Below are 20,422 nucleotides of genomic sequence, written 5' to 3' on the forward strand. Positions count from 1 at the left end.
GTCTTTAGCCTCCCTGATCCTGGCTTTCAGGTCCCTCTGTATTGCCCTCAGCTCCTCCCTATTTCCATCTCTAAACGCCCTCTTTTTAGCGTTCAGGATGTCCTTAATGTCCTTTGTCACCCATGGCTTGTTATTTGAATAACAAAGGGCAGTTCTTGTCGGACCAATGCAGTCCACACAGAAGTTGATGTAATCAGTGACGCACTCTGTGAGCCCATCAATATCCTCTCCATGTGGCTCACAGAGTGCCTGCCAGTCTGTCACCTCAAAACAACCCTGGAGCGCCTCATAAGCCTCCTCCGACCATTTTCTCACTGTCCTCGAGGTTGCAGGTTTACTCTTCACCAGAGGCACGTAGCAGGGTTTTAGATGCACTAGGTTGTGATCTGACCTTCCCAGTGGGGGGAAGGGAGAGGAGCTGTATGCATCCTTAACGTTAGCGTACATCAAATCCAGAGTCCCCTCCTCTCTGGTTGTACAGCTCACATACTGCGTGAAGTTGAGCAGTGTTCTAGCCATGGTAACCTGGTTGAAGTTACCCGAGATGGCAATGAGGGCACTCGGGTGCTGGGTTTCTAATCTGGCTATGACAGTGTAAATGATGTTACATGCCGACGTCGGGTTGGCAGAGGGAGGGATTTATTGAGGTCTCTGTTCATTATTCCGCATATCACTCTGGTAGCGCATGATTATTTCAGTTGCTGTCGCTTTTCTGTCAGCTTGCGTCAGTATAGTCATGTTCCTCTGACCTCTCTCATTAACAAGGCGTTTTCGTCCACAGAGCTGTCGCACACTGGCTTTTTTGTTCATTTTTCGCACATTCTCTGCATTCTTTAGAGAATTTTGTGTCAGAAAAATCCAGGAGATACGTAGTTTCCGAGATACCCAAAAAACTCAGGCTAGTACCCACAATCACGTCAGATTCAATGACACTTTGATCACCTTTCTTCCTCATTTTGATGTTCGGTGTCAACAATAAACGAAGCTCTTCATCATGTCTGAATTCTTCTATGGATTGAGTTGCTGCCACATGAATTGTTGATTAGAAATTTGCATTAACGTTCGGCAATACCCAATAAAGTGCGCACTGAGTGTGTAGATTAGTTGTGGGTATGATATACTGACGTCCAAAGCATTACGACATTTGAGAGCTACTTCGGACTATGGTGGTTGTTCACACAAACATTGTATTTCAATGTATGTATATGTGACAAATATCACTGATCATATCCTTGCCTTTGTTCTTGGAATGAGACGATATATTATGAAAGCTAGACTAAATAGTTTGCTCCCATGCGCATACAATTAAATCCCGAAATTGCGTTTAGTTATAAGAAGCTGAGGTATTGCTCTTGATATCGCTCTTTATACTCCGCACATTCCGGAGCAATATCCATTTGTGCAACTCAGGACTGATTTGCATGAGAGGAATGACGTGACAAGTGAAAGGTACCGTATAAATATACTTGTAATCATCGCACCATCTTTCGGGGAAGGATGGCGCAACAGCATCTCAGTGAGTGCCCTTTTATTGCCTGCTTCACCTTTTCTGGGTTCGCACTAAGAAAGTCGTAAAGCAGTTAAATGCATGACGAATGAAAACACATCAGTTTGACACCGTTCCTGGATGTCCAATGACATATTTATTTTCCGAATCAGTACAGCAGATTTATTTCTCGTAACACTAAATTAACCGTGTCAGCTGCAATGCCAATATCTTCTTTGTCTGAAGCTCATCAACCCCACTGGAATTTAGAACGCCGACAGATACTTCCTCTCCCATGGATAGGGTCTTTGGATCTTCTCATGGCGTTTCTGTAGCTCTGGGGTTTACAAGTTGGGGTTGTTAGCCCAAGGCCCAACCCTCCTCCTTTCGCAGCCGGTCTTGGGACAAACCACGGCGGAGTTACAACGACAATATTCTGTCTAAGTATATTATTGCTGAATCGTAAGTCATACTGGGCATAAACGTTTAAAATGCCAGTGGGAGGGTGATTTTGTCCAAGTAACATCTGCCGTGTGGTAGTGGAAGAAGGCAGCCATACACGGGATTATAATCGGCAAACCAATTTCAATGGCGAAGATACATGAGATTCACTTTCCCATAGTTCTTATCACCACTTCAGCCTGGGAAGCAAGTTAATAATAAGGAAAGACATGATATGGCGTACTCGCAATTGACATGTATGACACAGAGTAATAATGGCAGAAGGGCATTGCTAAATCTGAAAAAGAGAGAAGTCCCTTTACTTCCTCAAGAGCGGTCGTGGGATTGATGTCCAATCTATTTGGAAACATAAGGTGAATATTGAATGCAGGTCTTTCACCGTTACGCACTGCATTAGTCATACGCTCCGCAAGTGTCCTTTCCGAATTCCCGTTGGATTGCTGATATCACATAAGTTACCATTTATTTTGCTGATGTCTATAAACTCATAATGAGCTGTTCGGAGTCCAGCCGTAAATTCCAGAAAGTTAAGGGAGATCCTCAGTCAATACCTTGCCTACAGGAGAGACTATTCATTCCATAGACCCTGTGACGTGGCAGCAGAAGAAGGCCGTTCGACCCTACAGGTCTCACAAGTGAAGAGCAGAAGCGGGTCAGAACTTCCAGAATCTGCATCCCTTCAATCACGCTCCGCCTGTCCAGTACCTTAACTCATTTTCACTGATAACCTTACTCCCTTATGAAGCCACAACTGATAATGTGACATTTCCCGTCCTCGAGATACGCTAAATTGCGTTAAGACGTGATAAAACACACACACGGCTCTGCATAAATGAAAATAAAACAACTATCACCGAGCGATGAATCAGGGATTCAAATCACTGCGACAGAGAGTCCGACTCCATAGAACATTTTGTATTTCACAACACAGGCTTCTGGACTGTGATAACATTAGAAGCACAAGAATTCTGAAGATGCTGGAGATCCAGAGCAAAAACACACATGCACCTACACATTCGCACACACACAATGCCTGGGAAGTTTAGCGGGTCAGGCAACAACAATGAAAAAAATTGAGTCAACGTTTTGGGTCGAGTCCCTTCATCAGGATAGGTGATGCATCTTTGCCCTAAACGACGATTCTATTCCTTTCCATAGATGCTGCTTGACCTGCTGAGTTCCTTCAGCAGTTTTAGTGTGTCGCCGCAGTTTCAAATTAACTGGGGTAATATATTAACTGGAAAAGAAGAATAGGTAAACGCAGGGAGCAAAGATTAAAAATTCCTGTGAAACTTCATTGTAAGTTTGGTCCTGAAAGAAGGGTCTCGGCACGAAACGTCGACTGTTTATTCATTTCCACAGATGTTGCCTGGCCTGCTGCGTTCCTCCAGCATCTTGTTTGTGTTGCTTTGGATTCCCAGCATCTACAGAACTTATTGTGTTTAGAATTTTGGTGCTGCATAACCTCTGATTTGTCCTCAGCTCTTTATGTTCCATTTTAATATCAGGCACATTCTCAGGGGTGATGTATCAAATATAATATAGCCAAAGTTGCTGACTATAGAAAACCGGGCAACAACGTGATTGGGAAATTGAATTATCCATAAAAATGATATCAAGAGGAGAATTAGGTATCATATGGACAACTATAAGATTGTTGACTGCATAATTCAGACGCACAACAGGCCTTTCGGGTAGATGATGTCTCTTTCGTGGCCCTGCGTGTTTGTACACCTGCATTTGTTAATACGTTTCGTATCTAGTGTCGTTAACCCTTGTGCTTTCTGTTTCATCTTGGCAAGTTTATTTTGATTCGAAAGGATGTTATGTGTACTGATATTATTTAAGGCGGACTCCTCATTAGCACGTATGGTGGGGTCCTGATCTTTCGAGAAAGTTTCATCTCGCTGTGGTGCTCGGACAATCCATCAATGTTCTGTGGAATTGCTATGAATAAACTCTTGTTTCTGTCTCTACATCGGACCCTGTCGTTCCTCAGCACCTGGGTTCAGTCGTTTGTCAGCGCACACAGTGGCAGTAGGATCTTGAGCCACAAATGAACCTGGCGGAGTTTGAACATCCGCTTGGACAACGGTTAGCTGAAGACAAGCGTCCCTTATATTCTCAGTGCTGGTGTCGAGGTTCTGTTGCGAGTTTTCTTGTGCTTCCCACTGACCTATAGGTTTCCTTGGAATAGTCCATGTTCCTGAGTTATATGCCATGTTATCGATTTTACCAGCCCTGCTTCGAGAGCATCAGGTCTGTTTTGAGTTTACCTGTTAGGTCCTGAGAAATCAGGTCTGCCTCGAGTTTACCGGTCCTGTCTCCAGTGTATCAGGTCTATCTCGATTTTACCAGCACTTTCTCGATAAAATCATGTCTTTCTCGAATTCACAATCCCTGTCTCGAGTAATCTAGGGCTCATTGAGATGTCAGTTGCCGGCCTTAGGGAATGAGGTACTGTCATGAGCCATATGGGGCTATGGCCCTATCTTTGTTAATTGTTGTTTTATCTGGAGTCATTCAGCCATTTTGCATTCTGTTTTATCTTGTCAAGTTTATTTTGACTGAAACGGGTTATCCGTGTATTACGATTTCTTAAAGTAGATTCCCCACTGGTACTTCTTGTGGTGTCCTGGTGTTTCGGGAAAGATTCGATTCGCTGTTGCTCAGTGAAGCCACTGATGTTCTTGTTGGAATTCTTACTTAAAACTGTCTCGATATGGGAGTCTGTGGTTCGTAAGCACCTGAGTTTAGTCGTTTGTCAGCGCACATCGTGACCGTCTCATAGCTAGGGCTCCTTGTTTAATGAGGGTTGGGTGGTGGGGATAACGAGTGGAAGTGATTGAATCTTCATACGGGTCTGGAACTCTGTTACCGAAAGACCCTTGGTGCTGAAACTCTTTATAAGATTCAGCGCTCAGTTTTCTCTTTCCAGAATTGAATTATTCCATCAACATGACCAAATGCTCGCAAAATAAAAGCGGATTTATGTTCGGAGTTTTTAGGGTATATTTCAAAATGACAAATTGCTTCACATTTCTCAGTAAAAGGGTAATAATAAACGGGGGTGGGGCGCTGGTTGAGTATTGAGAACTCCGGGTGCTCGAAGCTCCGCTAGTGAACATGTGGTGGCGGTAGAGAACCATCCAGGATCGGAGTCGGTCCTCATCTGCCAACATTTCGAAGGCTCCTAGCAGAATTTCAGCAGTTTAATAATATATTAAGCAGGGCATCATGTGCATATCCGGAAGATCTATTTTGTTAAAGTTTTTGTGATATCGCTGTTAACACTGGCCACAATGCTCCACTTTTGTTCAGGGTTGAGTACAATTTAATGATTTAGGAATGAACTTCTTCCAACTTACAGAAATTCACCCAGAGACCACTTATTATGTACATCGATATACCCGATCATTAGTGTAAATATCTAATCAGTCAATCAAGTGGCAACAACTCAGTGTATAAAAATCCGCATAGGTGGTCGAGAGGTTCAGTTGTTGTTTGGATCACACAACTGAATGGAGCAGAAAAGTGCTCTAAATGAATTTGACTGGAATGATTGTTTTGCCAGATGGAGCGGTTCGAGTATCTCAGAGTCCACTGCTGTCCTGGAATTTTCACGCACAATTGTTACTGGGGTTTACAGAGAATGATGCGAAAAACAAACAATTAAACAATTAAAGAAAAACATCCAGTGAGCAGCAGTTCCATGGGCTAAAACGCCTTGTTAATGAGGGAGGTCAGAGGAGAATAGTCGGACTGGATCAAGCTGACAGCAAGGCGACGGTAACTCGATTGTATTAACACAGTTGTGCACACCAGGGGATTCAACAGTGATGAAGAAAACATCTCTGATCGCAGAATATGTCGAACAGCAACAGAAGGTTATGAACATACAGGAGGTACCCGATAAAGTGTTAGGAGTACAGATTATTATTATATTTCCTCCACTGCCTCTTCCCAATCCGCCTATTTACTTCTGCCATCTAATAATTCGTTGATTCGGTTAAATCTTGGATAGGCTGGTGGGAGGATATTCATGCCTGAACAGCTCACGTGAGACAAGTGAAAGAGGATACCAAGAACTGATCCACAGGTGTCGAAAAGTAACATGGGGAGAGCTGGAAGCCATTCAGAAACATACGAGCTGACATAAACCAGTCACCAACGCCGGTAATGGAGTTCCTTGAGCCAGATTCATGCACAGTTGAGTTGTACAACACACAGGACCTGTTACATGGGGAAGAGCAGAGAGATTTGGCCACTTCAGCCTGCAATGGAGGAAAAGACGGAGGCTTTCTGTTCTTCAAGTCCAGTGTGGAGAGGAAATATTTGAGCCTCTTCCATCACCAGCTCATTACTGGGGAATAGCAGAAGGGGCGTTTTCCATCATGTGCATCAAAATTAAATGTGGAATTCATTGCCACAGACAGCTGTGAAAGCTTCTGCACTGGGTATATTCAAAGCGGAGGTTAAGGGATTGCTGATTAGTAAGGCCGTGAAAGATTCCATCGAGAAAGTAGGGAATAGTGTTGGGAGGGATAATAAATCAGCCATGATGGAATGGCGGGTGAAGCGTGATGGGCTGATTCGCCTAATACAGCTCCTATGTTTCAAACTTGAAGATTAAGAAGTATATAACCATATAATCATATAACAATTACAGCACGGAAAAAGGCCATCTCGGCCCTTCTAGTCCGTGCCGAACTTATACTCTCACCTAGTCCCACCGACCTGCACTCAGTCCATAACCCTCCATCCCTTTCCTATCCATATAGATGTCCAATTTAACTTTAAACGACAACATCGACCTGCCTCAACCACTTCCGCTGGAAGCTTGATCCACACAGCTACCACTCTCTGAGTAAAGAAGTTCCCTCTCATGTTACCCCTAAACTTTTGCCCTTTAACTCTTAACTCATGACCTCTTGTTTGAATGTCCCCATTCTCAATGAAAAAAGCCTATCGACGTCAACTCTATCTATCCCCCCCATAATTTTAAATACCTCTATCAAGTACCCCTCAACCTCCTACGCTCCAAAGAATAAAGACCTAACTTGTTCAACCTTTCTCTATAACTTAGGAGATGAAACCCCGGAAACATTTTAGTAAATCTCCTCTGCACTCTCTCAATTTTATTGACATCGTTCCTATAATTTGGTGACCAGAGCTGTACACAATACTTCAAATTTGGTCTCACCAATGCCTTATACAATTTCAACATTACATCCCAACTCCTATACTCAATCCTCTCATTTATAAAGGCTAGCATACCAAAAGCTTTCTTCACCACCCTATCCACATGAGATTCCATCTTCAGGGAACTATGCACCAATATTCTTAGATCCCTCTGTTGCACTGCATTCTTTAATGCCCTACCATTTACCACGTATGTCGTATTTTGATTATTCCTACCAAAATGTAACACCTCACATTTATCAGCATTAAACTCCACTGCCATCTTTCAGCCCACTCTTCCAACTGGCCTAAATCTCTCTGCAAGCTTTGAAAACCTACTTCATTATCCACAACGCCACCTCTCTTAGTATCATCTGCATACTTACTAATCCAATTTACCACCCCATCATCCAGATCATTGATATATATGACAAACAAAATTGGATCCAGTACGGATCCCTGAGGCACACCGCTACACACCGTCCTCCAATCTGACACACAGTTATCCACCACTACTCTCTGGCGTCTCCCATCCAGCCGCTGCTGAATCCATTTTACTACTTCGATATTAATGCCTAACGATTGAACCTTCCTAACTAACATTTCGTGTGGGACCTTGTCAAAGGACTTACTGAATTCCATATAGACAACATCCACTGCTTTACCCTCGTCAACTTTCGTGGTAACCTCATCAAAAAACTCAATAAGATTTGTCAAACATGACCTTCCACGCACAAGTAAACAGAGAAACATAGAAATTGGTGCAGGTAGGCCATTCGGCCCTTCGAGCCTGCACCGCCATTCAGTATGATCATGGCTGATCATCCAATCAGAACCCTGTACCAGCCTTCCCTCCATACCCCCTGATCCCCGTAGCCACAAGGGCCATATCTCACTCCCTCTTAAATATAGCCAATGAACTGGCCTCAACTGTTTCCTGTGGCAGAGAATTCCACATATTCACCACTCTCTGTGTGAAGAAATTTTTCCTCATCTCGGTCCTAAAAGGCTTCCCCTTTATCCTCAAACTGTGACCCCTCGTTCTGGACTTCCCCAACATCGGGAACAATTTTCCTGCATCTAACCTGTCCAATCCCTTTGGGATTTTATATGTTTCAATAAGATCCCCCTCAATCTTCTAAATTCCAACGAGTCTAAGCCTAGTCGATCCAGTCTTTCATCATATGAAAGTCCTGCCATCCCAGGAATCAGTCTGGTGAACCTTCTTTGTACTCCCTCTATGGCAAAGATGTCTTTCCTCAGATTAGGGGACCAAAACTGCACACACACAAAAAAATGTACTTCTGAATTGTCTCAGAACGCACTTGCACTGTCAACCCCATCTGCTTAAAATAATACCTATTTCGATAAACCATCAGGCACGAAAGAAAGAAGCAGCAAAAGACACAAAATGCTGGAGGAACTCAGCAGGCCAGCAGCATCTGTGGAAAAAAGCACAGTCGACGTTTTGGGCCGAGATCCTTTATCAGGGCTAGAGAAAAGGTTGAGAATTGGTTGAGGTAGGTGTGGCAGGGTGGGAGGGGAGGTAGAAACACAACGTGATGGGTGATTCCGGGGGGTGGGGGTGGGAGAGGGCGAGGGATGTGTAATAAAGAGCTGGAAAGTTGATTGGTGAAGGAGATACAGAGCTGGAAAAGGGTTAATCTGATAGGAGAGGACAGAAGGCCACGGAGGAAAGAACAGGTGGAAGAGCACCAGAGGGAGGTGATGGACAGGTAAGGAGATAAGGTGAGAGATTGGAATGGAAAGTGGAATTAAAATGCGTGGATATTGGGAGATCCCGCCTTTCCTGGCGTAGGTGCTCGGTGAAGTGGTCTCCGAATGTAAGTCGGGTTTCACCGATATGCAGGAGGCTACACTGGTAGCACCGGATACAGTCGATTACCCCAACAGAATCACAGGTAAAGCATCGTCCCATCGAGAAAGGCTGTTTGGGTACCTGAATGGCAGTGAGGGAGGAAGTGTAGGGGCAGACATAGCACTTGTTCCGTTTGCAAGGGTAAGTTCCAAAAAGGAATCAATGGGAAGTGACGAATAGTCAAGGAAGTCGCATAGGGCGCGAGGGAAAGGTGCTTGGTGTTGGGATTCCGTAGGAGATGGCGGAAGTTACGGAGAAACGTGCTGGACGCGAAGGCGGGGTGGTTGGTAGGTGAGGACAAGAGGAAATCTATCCCTGGTAGGGTGGCGGGAGAATGGGGTGAGGGCCGACGTGCTCGGAATGGAAGTGATGCGGTTGACGGCAGCGTTGATGGTGGAGGACGGGAACCCTTGTGTTTGAAGAAGGAGGACATCTTCGTTCACATCCTAAGAACAGATGTTGCGGAGACGGACGAATCGAGAGAAGGCGATGACAGTTTTACAAGTTTCTGGGTGAGAAGAGGTATTGTCCTGGTAGTTGTGAGAGTCAGTGGGTTTGTAATAGATATCAGTAGATAAGCTTGTCTCCAAAGATTGAGACAGAGAAATCGAGAAAGGAGAAAGAGTTGTTGGAAATAGACCATGTAAATTTGAGGGAAGCGTGGAAGTTGGAGGCAAAATTGATGAAGTCGACGTGCTCCCAATCACGAAGTATGCCTTGAATAGGAGAAGATGACAAAAGTGTGATAAACCTTCAGACAGGAAAGAAATAAACAGTCAATGAATGGCTGAAGGAATGTATCGAAAGGAAGGATGGCACCAGTCTAGAGTATGGCCCTTTTGGTAAATTCGGATTTTGTAATGAACATCTTGGTGTTTACGTGGACTTTAGAAGGATTTTTGTCAAAGATCCGCATGGTAAGCTGGTTCGGAAGATTGGACAACATCAGACAAGGATTGAGGGAGCCAATTACCTGAAAAAAGTTGGTGTGGCATTGGATTGAGAGCGTTAGTGAAGCATCCTTTTACACACTGGAGGACTGTTATCAATGGCGTACAACAGGGACATGTGTTGGCTCTACAATTGCTCGACTATAATAAACATTTGGAGGAGAAAGTGGTTGACATGCTTGGCATGTTGTACTTTGTGATGATAAACTCAATAACTCCCGCGTCAAATTGCAAGAACCTGAGGAGTGTTGTAGAACAGAGATACCGAGGGACACCACAGGCAATATGAATGATGCTGAATCATGTTATGTCCAAACATATATCAATTCCAGCCTGGAATCTGGCCAGGCTATTAGAGAGTGAATTTCATCAGTTGTCAGTTGCTGACTGAACTGGGTGATATCACAGTTTCTCATCCTGTCCACCATCGCTTAACACCCACGCCACCTCCCCCACGCCAACAGACAGGACTTTACCCGTGATAGTCTCGGCTTTAGCCAGTACTTCTTGTAGGTCTTTCCATTCAAGGTTACTGGTGTTTCCATAGCAGGCAGTGATACAAGCCGTCAATAGAGACTCAATCGTGCATCTATAGAAGTTTGTAAGAGCTTTAGATATCATGCCAAGCTTGACAGACTTCAAAGAAATCAGTGGCCCTGCCGTGCGTTTTTGTAATGGCGATTGTGGGTTGGACCCTGGACAGAAATGATAACATCTCTGATATCCTGATAAGGACTGGCTGAAGGATCTCCGACTTCCTCCCCCTGTAGTCAATAAACTGTTCTTTGGTTTTGCTGACATTCAGTGAGACATTGTTGATGTGGCACTATTCAGCCAGATTAGGACATTTCTTTGAGTCAGTCCTCTCCCCCAGGGAATCAAAGGTTACACGACCGACACGGAAACTTAGATCCGAAGACCAGTGGTAGATATCTTTCACAATCTGCCAGAGGTAGTGGTAAAGGGAAGTAAAATTGTGCAGTTTATAAGACATCCGGGCAGTTAGACCGATATTAAAATTTTACGGTGATATTAGTCAAACACATACAAATGGGATGAGCACAGTTAGGCAACTTGGCCGGCACGGACAAGTTAGGCAGAAGGAACCATTTCTGTGCTTTATATCTCTGTAAGTATAAATATCGCTGCTCTCAGGGATAGGGAACTAGTGTCATAGTCGGTTGTCACTGAGGCTCAATAAGAACCACTCCTAGGGCTTCTAATAAATATCATCGCTGCGAATATCGTCTGGGCAGTGCTGGGGATATGACCATTTCATATCTTGGATAACAGTGAAGCAGTTGCGCGAGGTCCATGCGTGAGCCTATATATTCCCTTGTGTGTCTAGCGTTGAAATATTTATCCGGTCTTCAGATTGTGCTGAGGGTTGGTTCAGAGTTTAGGTGACTTACCGAGCCCATGATAACCCTCTGGACTAGTCACAAATCCTCATGTTCGTCAAGTGAGTTTTCTGTTCGTTGCTTTCAGAGTTATACGTTTATCAGACACGGAGCTGAGAGAGACATCATCTCCTCCACCCCTCCTCTTTCTCTTTCACACACACACACACACACACACAAACACACCCTACCCCTCGCTGCTCGCGCTCTCCCCCTCTCCCTCTTCTCTCTCCCTTTCTCTGCCTCTGTGTCTGTGTGTCCCTTCCTTCCGCCACTCTCATCTGTCTCTCCCCATCTCTCACACACATTTTCTCCGCTCACTTTCTTTTCTAACTCATTCTGCCTCACCTCTCACTGTTCCTTCTTTCACCCCATCTCTCTGCCTCCCCGCTCTCACCGTCTCACCGTTCACCCTCTGTCTCTCCTGTTTCCCATAACTCATTCTACCTCTCTCACTCTGCCCCCTCTCCTTCCTTGTCCCAATTCTGTCCCCCATTCATCGCTTGTCACAAGAAATTCCAATTGTGTAAGCTTTGTTTTTTAAGATTTAGTTTCAGAATGCGCCTCTTCATATTATTGCAGCTTCTCAGAATGAGAGAATTGAAAAACCGTTGTATGTCATCAACGCCCCCACCTTCCCGGCACCTCGCGATCGCGCCACCTGCACCACTTCACAAACAGGACAGAAACAGCAGCAATTTGTGTAACTGTCGCTAAATAAAGGCTGTACAAACCCCGTCCCGGTCCCGTGGGGAGATGACGCGGTCCGCAGCTGCATCAGTGCCGCTCACAACACGGACAGTCCGACCCTATCCATCCATCCGTCCCATCCTTGACTCTGGTAAGCGACTAAAAAAACAAAGGGGTCCTGGGTGAGAAAATTGAAAGCCCCTGACTGAATGAGGGAGAGGTGAACTGGACTGACCAGTGTACTACGGTCAGGAACAGTTTGAGGGAGATTGACTATATCCTAGGTTATGAACGACACGTATTCGAAATTTTAATCACCATCTCTAATTATCCAATAAGAGTAAATCGATAGAACAAGCCTTACTTAAGCCAGACTGCAGGATATTAAGCAATAGCATTTCACAAATAAAAACAAGCCAATGTTTCACAGTGCAGTTATTAGGTAAACATTGATACCGTGTCACTTAAGTCGAACATTTAATTGGATGAAATTTTTTCTCATCTGTTACACAGTATCCAACAAATCGTGACAGAAGGAAGGCTGGGTGATGATGAACTAAATCATGGACAAGAGAAGGGAGATTTGATGTCCCACACGTGGCTCGCTGTTAATAACGTCCCTCACTACAGTGAGGATCAGCATCAGAATCAGGTATAATATCACATTCATATGTCGTGAAATGTGTTGTTTGTACCCCAGAGTGCTGAGGACCCGATTAAAATAAACATGGGATGTCATAACGTAATAGAGTAGCACAACACCGAATCAGACCTTTCGGTCCATCTAGCCTGTTCCGAAATATTAATATGGTTAGTGCCTTCATTCTGCAGCCAGACCATAGGCCTCCATACCCCTCCCTCCATCCAAATTTCTCTTAAATGTTGAAATTGACCCGAATCCATCACAACCGCTGGTAACACTTTCTACACTCCCACCATCCTTAGAGTGAAGAAGTTTTCTCCGATGTTCCCTTTAAATATTCCATCCTTTAACCTTATGCCACGATCTCTAGTCATTGCCTGACCCAATATCAGTAGAAAAATGGCCTACTAATATTTTACCCTTGCTATATCCCGCGGTAGTGGCGTAGTAGGAGACATGAAGACCCACCAGAACTCCCACAAAAAGTATGTAAGAAGAAATTTAAAATAGAAAGTCATTTTTTCGATCGGATAGGGTCTTTTAAGAGACTCCTGGAATGGTACATGGAGCTTAGAAAAACAGAGGGCTGTGGGTAATCTTAGGTAATTTCAAAGGTAACGACATGCTCGACACAGTTTTGTGACGGAAAGGCCTGTATTGTGCTATAGGGTTTCTTTGTTTCTATGTTTCTATGAAAGGTTAACGTGGATCAATTTCACACAGAGAATGTTAATACTAGTAAGTACATAAATAAAGCGTCGGTGAAATCATACACATGTATGAAAAATCAGAGGACGCCTTCCGGAAATATATTGGAATGACAGGCTAACGTGTCACTTCAATATTCAGGAGGAATAGACATGAAGGAAAAGGAGGTGGCGTGGCGTTGCTGGTTAAAGATGAGATTAACGCAATAGAAAGGAAGGACATAAGCCGGGAAGATGTGGAATCGATATGGGTAGAGCTGCATAACACTAAGGGGCAGAAAACGCTGCTGGGAGTTGTGTACAGGCCACCTAACAGTAATAGTGAGGTCGGAGATGATATTAAACGGGAAATTAGAAATGTGTGCAATAAAGGAACAGCAGTTATAATGGGTGACTTCAATCTACATGTAGATTGGGTGAACCAAATTGGTAAAGGTGCTGAGGAAGAGGATTTCTTGGAATGTATGCGGGATGGTTTTTTGAACCAACATGTCGAGGAACCGACTAGAGAGCAGGCTATTCTGGACTGGGTATTGAGCAATGAGGAAGGGTTAATTAGCAATCTTGTCGTGAGAGGCCCCTTGGGTAAGAGTGACCATAATATGGTGGAATTCTTCATTAAGATAGAGAGTGACATAGTTAATTCAGAAACAAAGGTTCTGAACTTAAAGAGGGGTAACTTTGAAGGTATGAGAAGTGAATTAGCTAAGATAGACTGGCAAATGACACTTAAAGGATTGACGGTGGATATGCAATGGAAGCATTTAAGGATTGCATGGATGAGCTACAACAATTGTTCATCCCAGTTTGGCAAAAGAATAAATCAAGGAAGGTAGTGCACCCGTGGCTGACAAGAGAAATTAGGGATAGTATCAATTCCAAAGAAGAAACATACAAATTAGCCAGAAAAAGTGGCTCACCTGAGGACTGGGATAAATTCAGAGTTCAGCAGCGGAGGACAAAGGGCTTAATTAGGAAGGGGAAAAAGATTATGAGAGAAAACTGGCAGGAAACATAAAAACGGACTGTAAAAGCTTTTATAGATATGTGAAAAGAAAAAGATTGGTTAAGACAAATGTAGGTCCCCTGCAGACAGAAACAGGTGAATTGATTATGGGGAGCAAGGACATGGCAGACGAATTGAATAACTACTTTGGTTCTGTCTTCACTAAGGAGGACATAAATAATCTTCCAGAAATAGTAGGGGACAGAGGATCCAGTGAGATGGAGGAACTGAGGGAAATACATGTTAATAGGGAAGTGGTGTTGGGTAAATTGAAGGGATTAAAGGCAGATAAATCCCCAGGGCCAGATGGTCCGCATCCCAGAGTGCTTAAGGAAGTAGCCCAAGAAATAGTGGATGCATTAGTGATAATTTTTCAAAACTCGTTAGATTCTGGACTAGTTCCTGAGGATTGGAGGGTGGCTAATGTAACCCCACTTTTTAAAAAAGGAGGGAGAGAGAAACCGGGGAATTATAGACCGGTTAGCCTAACGTTGGTGGTGGGGAAACTGCTGGAGTCAGTTATCAAAGATGTTGATAACAGCACATTTGGAAAGCGGTGAAATCATCGGACAAAGTCAGCATGGATTTGTGAAAGGAAAATCATGTCTGACGAATCTCATAGAATTTTTTGAGGATGTAACTAGTAGAGTGGATAGGGGAGAACCAGTGGATGTGGTATATTTAGATTTTCAAAAGGCTTTTGACAAAGGTCCCACACAGGAGATTAGTGTGCAAACTTAAAGCACACGGTATTGAGGGTAAGGTATTGATATGGATAGAGAGTTGGTTAGCAGACAGGAAGCAAAGAGTGGGAATAAACGGGACCTTTTCAGAATGGCAGGCAGTGACTAGTGGGGTACCGCAAGGCTCAGTGCTGGGACCCCAGTTGTTTACAATATATATTAATGACTTGGATGAGGGAATTACTGCAGCATCTCCAAGTTTGCGGATGACACGAAGCTGGGCGGCAGTGTTAGCTGTGAGGAGGATGCTAAGAGGATGCAGGGTGACTTGGATAAGTTGGTTGAGTGGGCAAATTCATGGCAGATGCAATTTAATGGGGGTAAATGTGAAGTTATCCATTTTGGTGGCAAAAATAGGAAAACAGATTATTATCTGAATGGTGGCCGATTAGGAAAAAGGGAGGTGCAACGAGACCTGGGTGTCATTATACACCAGTCATTGAAAGTGGGCATGCAAGTACAGCAGGCGGTGAAAAAGGCGAATGGTATACTGGCATTTACAGCAAGAGGATTCGAGTACAGGAGCAGGGAGGTACTACTGCAGTTGTACAAGGCCTTGGTGAGACCACACCTAGAGTATTGTGTGCAGTTTTGGTCCCCTAATCTGAGGAAAGACATACTTGCCATAGAGGGAGTACAAAGAAGGTTCACCAGATTGATTCCTGGGATGGCAGGACTTTCATATGAAGAACGACTGGATGAACTGGGCTTGTACTCGTTGGAATTTAGAAGATTGAGGGGGGATCTGATTGAAACGTATAAAATCCTAAAAGAATTGGACAGGCTAGATGCAGGAAGATTGTTCCCGATGTTGGGGAAGTCCAGAACGAGGGGTCACAGTTTGAGGATAAAGGGGAAGCTTTTTAGGACCGAGATTAGGAAAAACTTCTTCATACAGAGAGTGGTGAATCTGTGGAATTCTCTGCCACAGGAAACAGTTGAGGCCAGTTCATTGGCTATATTTAAGAGGGAGTTAGATATGGCTCTTGTAGCTACGGGGATCAGGGGGTATGGAGGGAAGGCTGGTGCAGGGTTCTGAGTTGGATGATCAACCTGATCATAATAAATGGCGGTGCAGGCTCGAAGGGCCGAATGGCCTACTCCTGCAGCTATCTTCTATGTTTCTGTGTTTCTATGTATGCAGGCGGCATATAGACACGTATAATCATACATATATTAAGAGAGAGAGAGAGAGATAGAGAGAGAGAGAGAGAGAGAGAGAGATAGTGTGGAGAGAGAGCGAGCAGAGGGGTAGACAACATGTTTTTAGCATCTTCCTCATGGAGGGATGGTGGAACGTATTATTAAGACTATAAGACCATAAGACATAGGAGCAGCATTCGGCCATCTGGACGATCGAGTCTGCTGCGCCATTCAATCATGACTGATCCTTTTTTCATCTCCTCCCTAACGCCAGTTCCCGTCCTTCTCCCCGTAACATTTGATGTCATGTCCAATCAAAAACCTACTAATCTCTGTCTTAAATTCTGACCCGGCCTCCACAGCTGCAAGTGGCAATAAATTCCACAAGTTCAATACCGTTTGGCTGAAGAAAATACTCCTCATCTTTGACTTCAAACGGCGCCCCTCTATCATGAGGCTGTGCCCTCTTGGCTTTCACTTTCCTACCATGAGAAACATCTTTTCCACATCTGCTCTGTGTTGGACACTTAACATTCCAAGGATTTCAATGACCCCCCCCCCGCCCCGCCTGATCCTTCTGAATTCCAGCGAGTACAGACCCAGAGCCATTAAACTTCTCTCGTATGATAACCCTTTCATTCCTGGAATCATCATTGTGAACCTCCGCTGGACTCTGACCAATGCCAGCACATCCTTTCTAAGATGAGGGCCGAAACTTTTGACAATACACAAAGTGAGGCCTCACCAGAGCTTTATAAAGCCTCAGCATCATATCCTTGCTCTTGTACGCTAGACCTCTTGAAATAAATGCTAAAGTGGCATTTGCCTTCCTCATCGCCGACTCAGACTTCAAGTTCACCTTCAGGGTATTCTGCTAGGCATTCCCAAACCCCTCTGCATTTCAGATTTCTTGATTTTCTCCCCGTTGAGAAAATAGGCCGTACATTTATTTCTACTATCCAAAGTGCGTAACCATGCATTTCCCAACATTGTATTTAATTTGCCACTTTCTAGCCCATTCTCCTATCCCGTCTAAGTCCTTTGCTCAACACTACCTGTCCCTCCACCAATCTTCGTATCATCTGCAAACTTGGCAACAAAGCCATCTGTTCCATCATCTAAATCATTTATATACAGCAGAAAAAGAAGTGGACGGAACACCGACCCCTGTGGAACACAACGAGTCAATGGCAGCCAACCAGAAAAGGATGCTCTTATTTCTCCACGCTGCCTACTACCAATCAACCAATACTCTAGGAATGTTGGTAACATTCCTGTAATACCACTGGATCTTAAGTTGGTAAGCAGCCTCATGTGTGGCACCTTATCAAAGGCCTTCTGAAAATCCAAATATACAAGATCTACTGAACTCCCTTTATTCTACTTGAAATCTCAAAAAATTTGAACAGGTTCGTCAGGTAGTATTTTCCCTGAAGGAAGACATGCTGATTATATACTATGTTGTCCTGTGTCACCAAGTTGTCTATCACATCGTCCTTAACAATTGACTCTAACATCTTCCCTAAAACTGAGGTCAGGCTAACTTGTCTATAATTTCCTTTCAGCTGCCTTCCTCCCTTCTTAAAGAGAGGAGTATCTTTTGGAAATTTTCAGTCTTCTGGTAATACGCCAGAGTCCAATTTTTATTGAAAGATCATTTCTCATGCCACCATAACCTCTGACGCTACCTCTTTCAGAACAGTAGGGTGCAGTTCCTCTGGTCCGGGTGACTTATGTACCTTTTGCTTTTTCAGCACCTTCTCTCATGGTTCTTTTTCCTTAAGCTCCCTAATCACCTCCGGTTGGTTACTAACACCGAATCCAGTATAACTGATCCGCTTGTAGGCACATCGACAAACTGCTCTAAAAAGCTATCTCCAAGGCATTCAACAAACTCACGCTCTTGAGGTCGATTACTAACTTTATTTTCCCAACCGACCTGCATGTTAAAGTCTTCCGTAACTACATTGCTCGTTTGAATCGCCTTCTATATTTCCTGTTGTAACGTGTGGTCCACCTCTCAGCCACTGTTGCGAGGCTTGTATATAACTGCAATCAATGTCCTCTTACCCTTGCAGTTTCCCAACTCAACCCACAAGGATTCAACTTCTTCCAATCCTATGTCACATCTTTCTATTGACCTGATCCCATTTTTACCAGTAGAGCCACACCAGTCCCTCTGCCTACCTTCATATTCCCCCGACATAACGTGTAACGTTGGATATTCTGCTCCCAACTACAACCATCCTTCAGCCACGATTTAGTGATGGCCACAGCATCATACCTGCCAATCTGTAATATTGCAACAAGATCATCCACCTTATTTCTTGTACTACGGGCATTTAGATACAACACCTTTGGTACTGTATTTACTATCCTTTCTGACCTCGCATCCCTATTGTTCTGATAATCAACCTGATGGCTGCAACTAAGTTCCATCATTGCGTGTCCTTCCGGATAATCTGACTGCACGCTATCTTCACTTTTTACCATCCGTCCTATCCTGAATCCCTTCACTCCGGTTCCCACCAACTTGCCAAGTTAGCTTAACCCCTCCCCAACAGCTCTAACAAACCCGTCCGCGAGAATATTAGACACCCTCGAGTTCAGGTGCAACCCACCACTTTTGAACAGGTCATACCTCCCCCAGAAGAAATCCCAATTATGCAATAACCTGACACCCTGATTCTCAGCCATGCATTTATCTGCAATTTATCTGCATTTATTCTACCCTCGCTGGACTGTGGCTCAGGCAGCAATCCAGAAATTACTACTCGGGATGTCCTGCGTCTTAGCTTTCTACCTTGATCTCTAAATTCTCTTTTCAGGATCTCATTTCTTTTCCTTCCTATGATTGGTACCAATATGTACCAAGAAGTCTGGCTGCTCCCCTGACCCTGGCACCTGGGAGGCAACATACCATTCGGGTGTCTCGTTCACGCCTCCAGAATCTCCTGTCTATTTCCCTCTCTATCGAGTCCTCTATCAATGCCGCTCCTTTCCTCTCTCACTTTCCCTTTTACTCTACTGCCCCATGCTCGGTGCCTGTAACCCGGTCGCGGTGGCATTCTCCCGGGTGGTCATCCTCCACAAAATTATCCAAAGCGGTATACTTCTTTTTGAGGGGAATAGCCAGAGGGGTGCTCTGTTCTAACTGCCCATTTCCATTTCTCCTGACAGTCCTCGCCTCCTGCAACTTCGGGGTGACTATTTCCGTGTAACTTTGATCACTGTATCTCCGCTCTCCTCACATTAAGGAAGTTCCTGCAGATCATCCGGGAAACAGGGTTAGAAAACGTGATCGGCAAATCTCTTGGTGATCTCTTGGTAATCGTGTCATAACTTACGCAGTAGAAAGATTGGCAATAAGCGGTCGCAGTGAATGTTGATTATCAGAAGGCCGCCCGTAAAGTGATTCGCAAGAGCTTGCTGAAGAAAAAAATCCAGCTGTTCACAGTGTATATGTAAACACTTGGACAAGGGAATGAAGTGTAATAGTGCCATGTTTGTTGATTGTCAAGGTTATCAGGGCAGTGCAGAATGACTGAGATGATGTTCATAGATTAAGAAAACAGGCAGGAATGCAAAATACTGAATAAAATGTGGAAAACTTGAGGTGATGTGCAGAAAAACGTTTTAAATTGGAGTCTCTTTCAATGGCGAAATGGCGAGGTCGTGTGTGCAAGTTCATGTTGAAGTTTACTGCCAATTAACCATACACATGTACACAAAAGAACCTCCCTTACTCTGAGGCCAAGGTGAAAAGCAATACATATTAGATATAGTGACGATCCAACACACGCAGTCAGAAAATGGATATTAGTATGGATGTCTGAGTGGCATGGCCTGAAGATCGACAGGTTGACATGAAGTGGAAGTGAATGTTTATGTAAGGCAGAATAAGGTTTATTAATCCATCTATTTGTGAATGTATTTATTTGTTTGTTGTATTTGCACAGTTTGTATTATTTTGCACATTGGTTGTTTGACCGTCTTAGTATTTAGCTTTTCCTTGATTCTACTGTATTCCTTAATATCTACTGCGAATGCCCGCAAGTTAATGAAACTCAGGGAAGTATGTTATGTCTTACCGCACTTTGATAGTAAATTTATATTCAACTTTGAATTTTAT

General features: G+C 44.0%; 1 long non-coding RNA gene across 1 annotated transcript; it reads left to right on the plus strand.

The window, feature by feature from the left end:
• The first annotated feature begins 11,981 nt into the window (after positions 1–11,981).
• LOC140212657 (uncharacterized) lies at positions 11,982–18,179 on the plus strand. The gene is made up of 3 exons (XR_011889763.1): positions 11,982–12,199; positions 12,562–12,700; positions 17,428–18,179. It is a non-coding gene; the product is annotated as an uncharacterized lncRNA (long non-coding RNA).
• Positions 18,180–20,422: the final 2,243 nt, after the last annotated feature.

Source organism: Mobula birostris, chromosome 2 (assembly GCF_030028105.1).
Source record: "Mobula birostris isolate sMobBir1 chromosome 2, sMobBir1.hap1, whole genome shotgun sequence".
Taxonomy (NCBI): Eukaryota; Metazoa; Chordata; class Chondrichthyes; order Myliobatiformes; family Myliobatidae; genus Mobula; species Mobula birostris.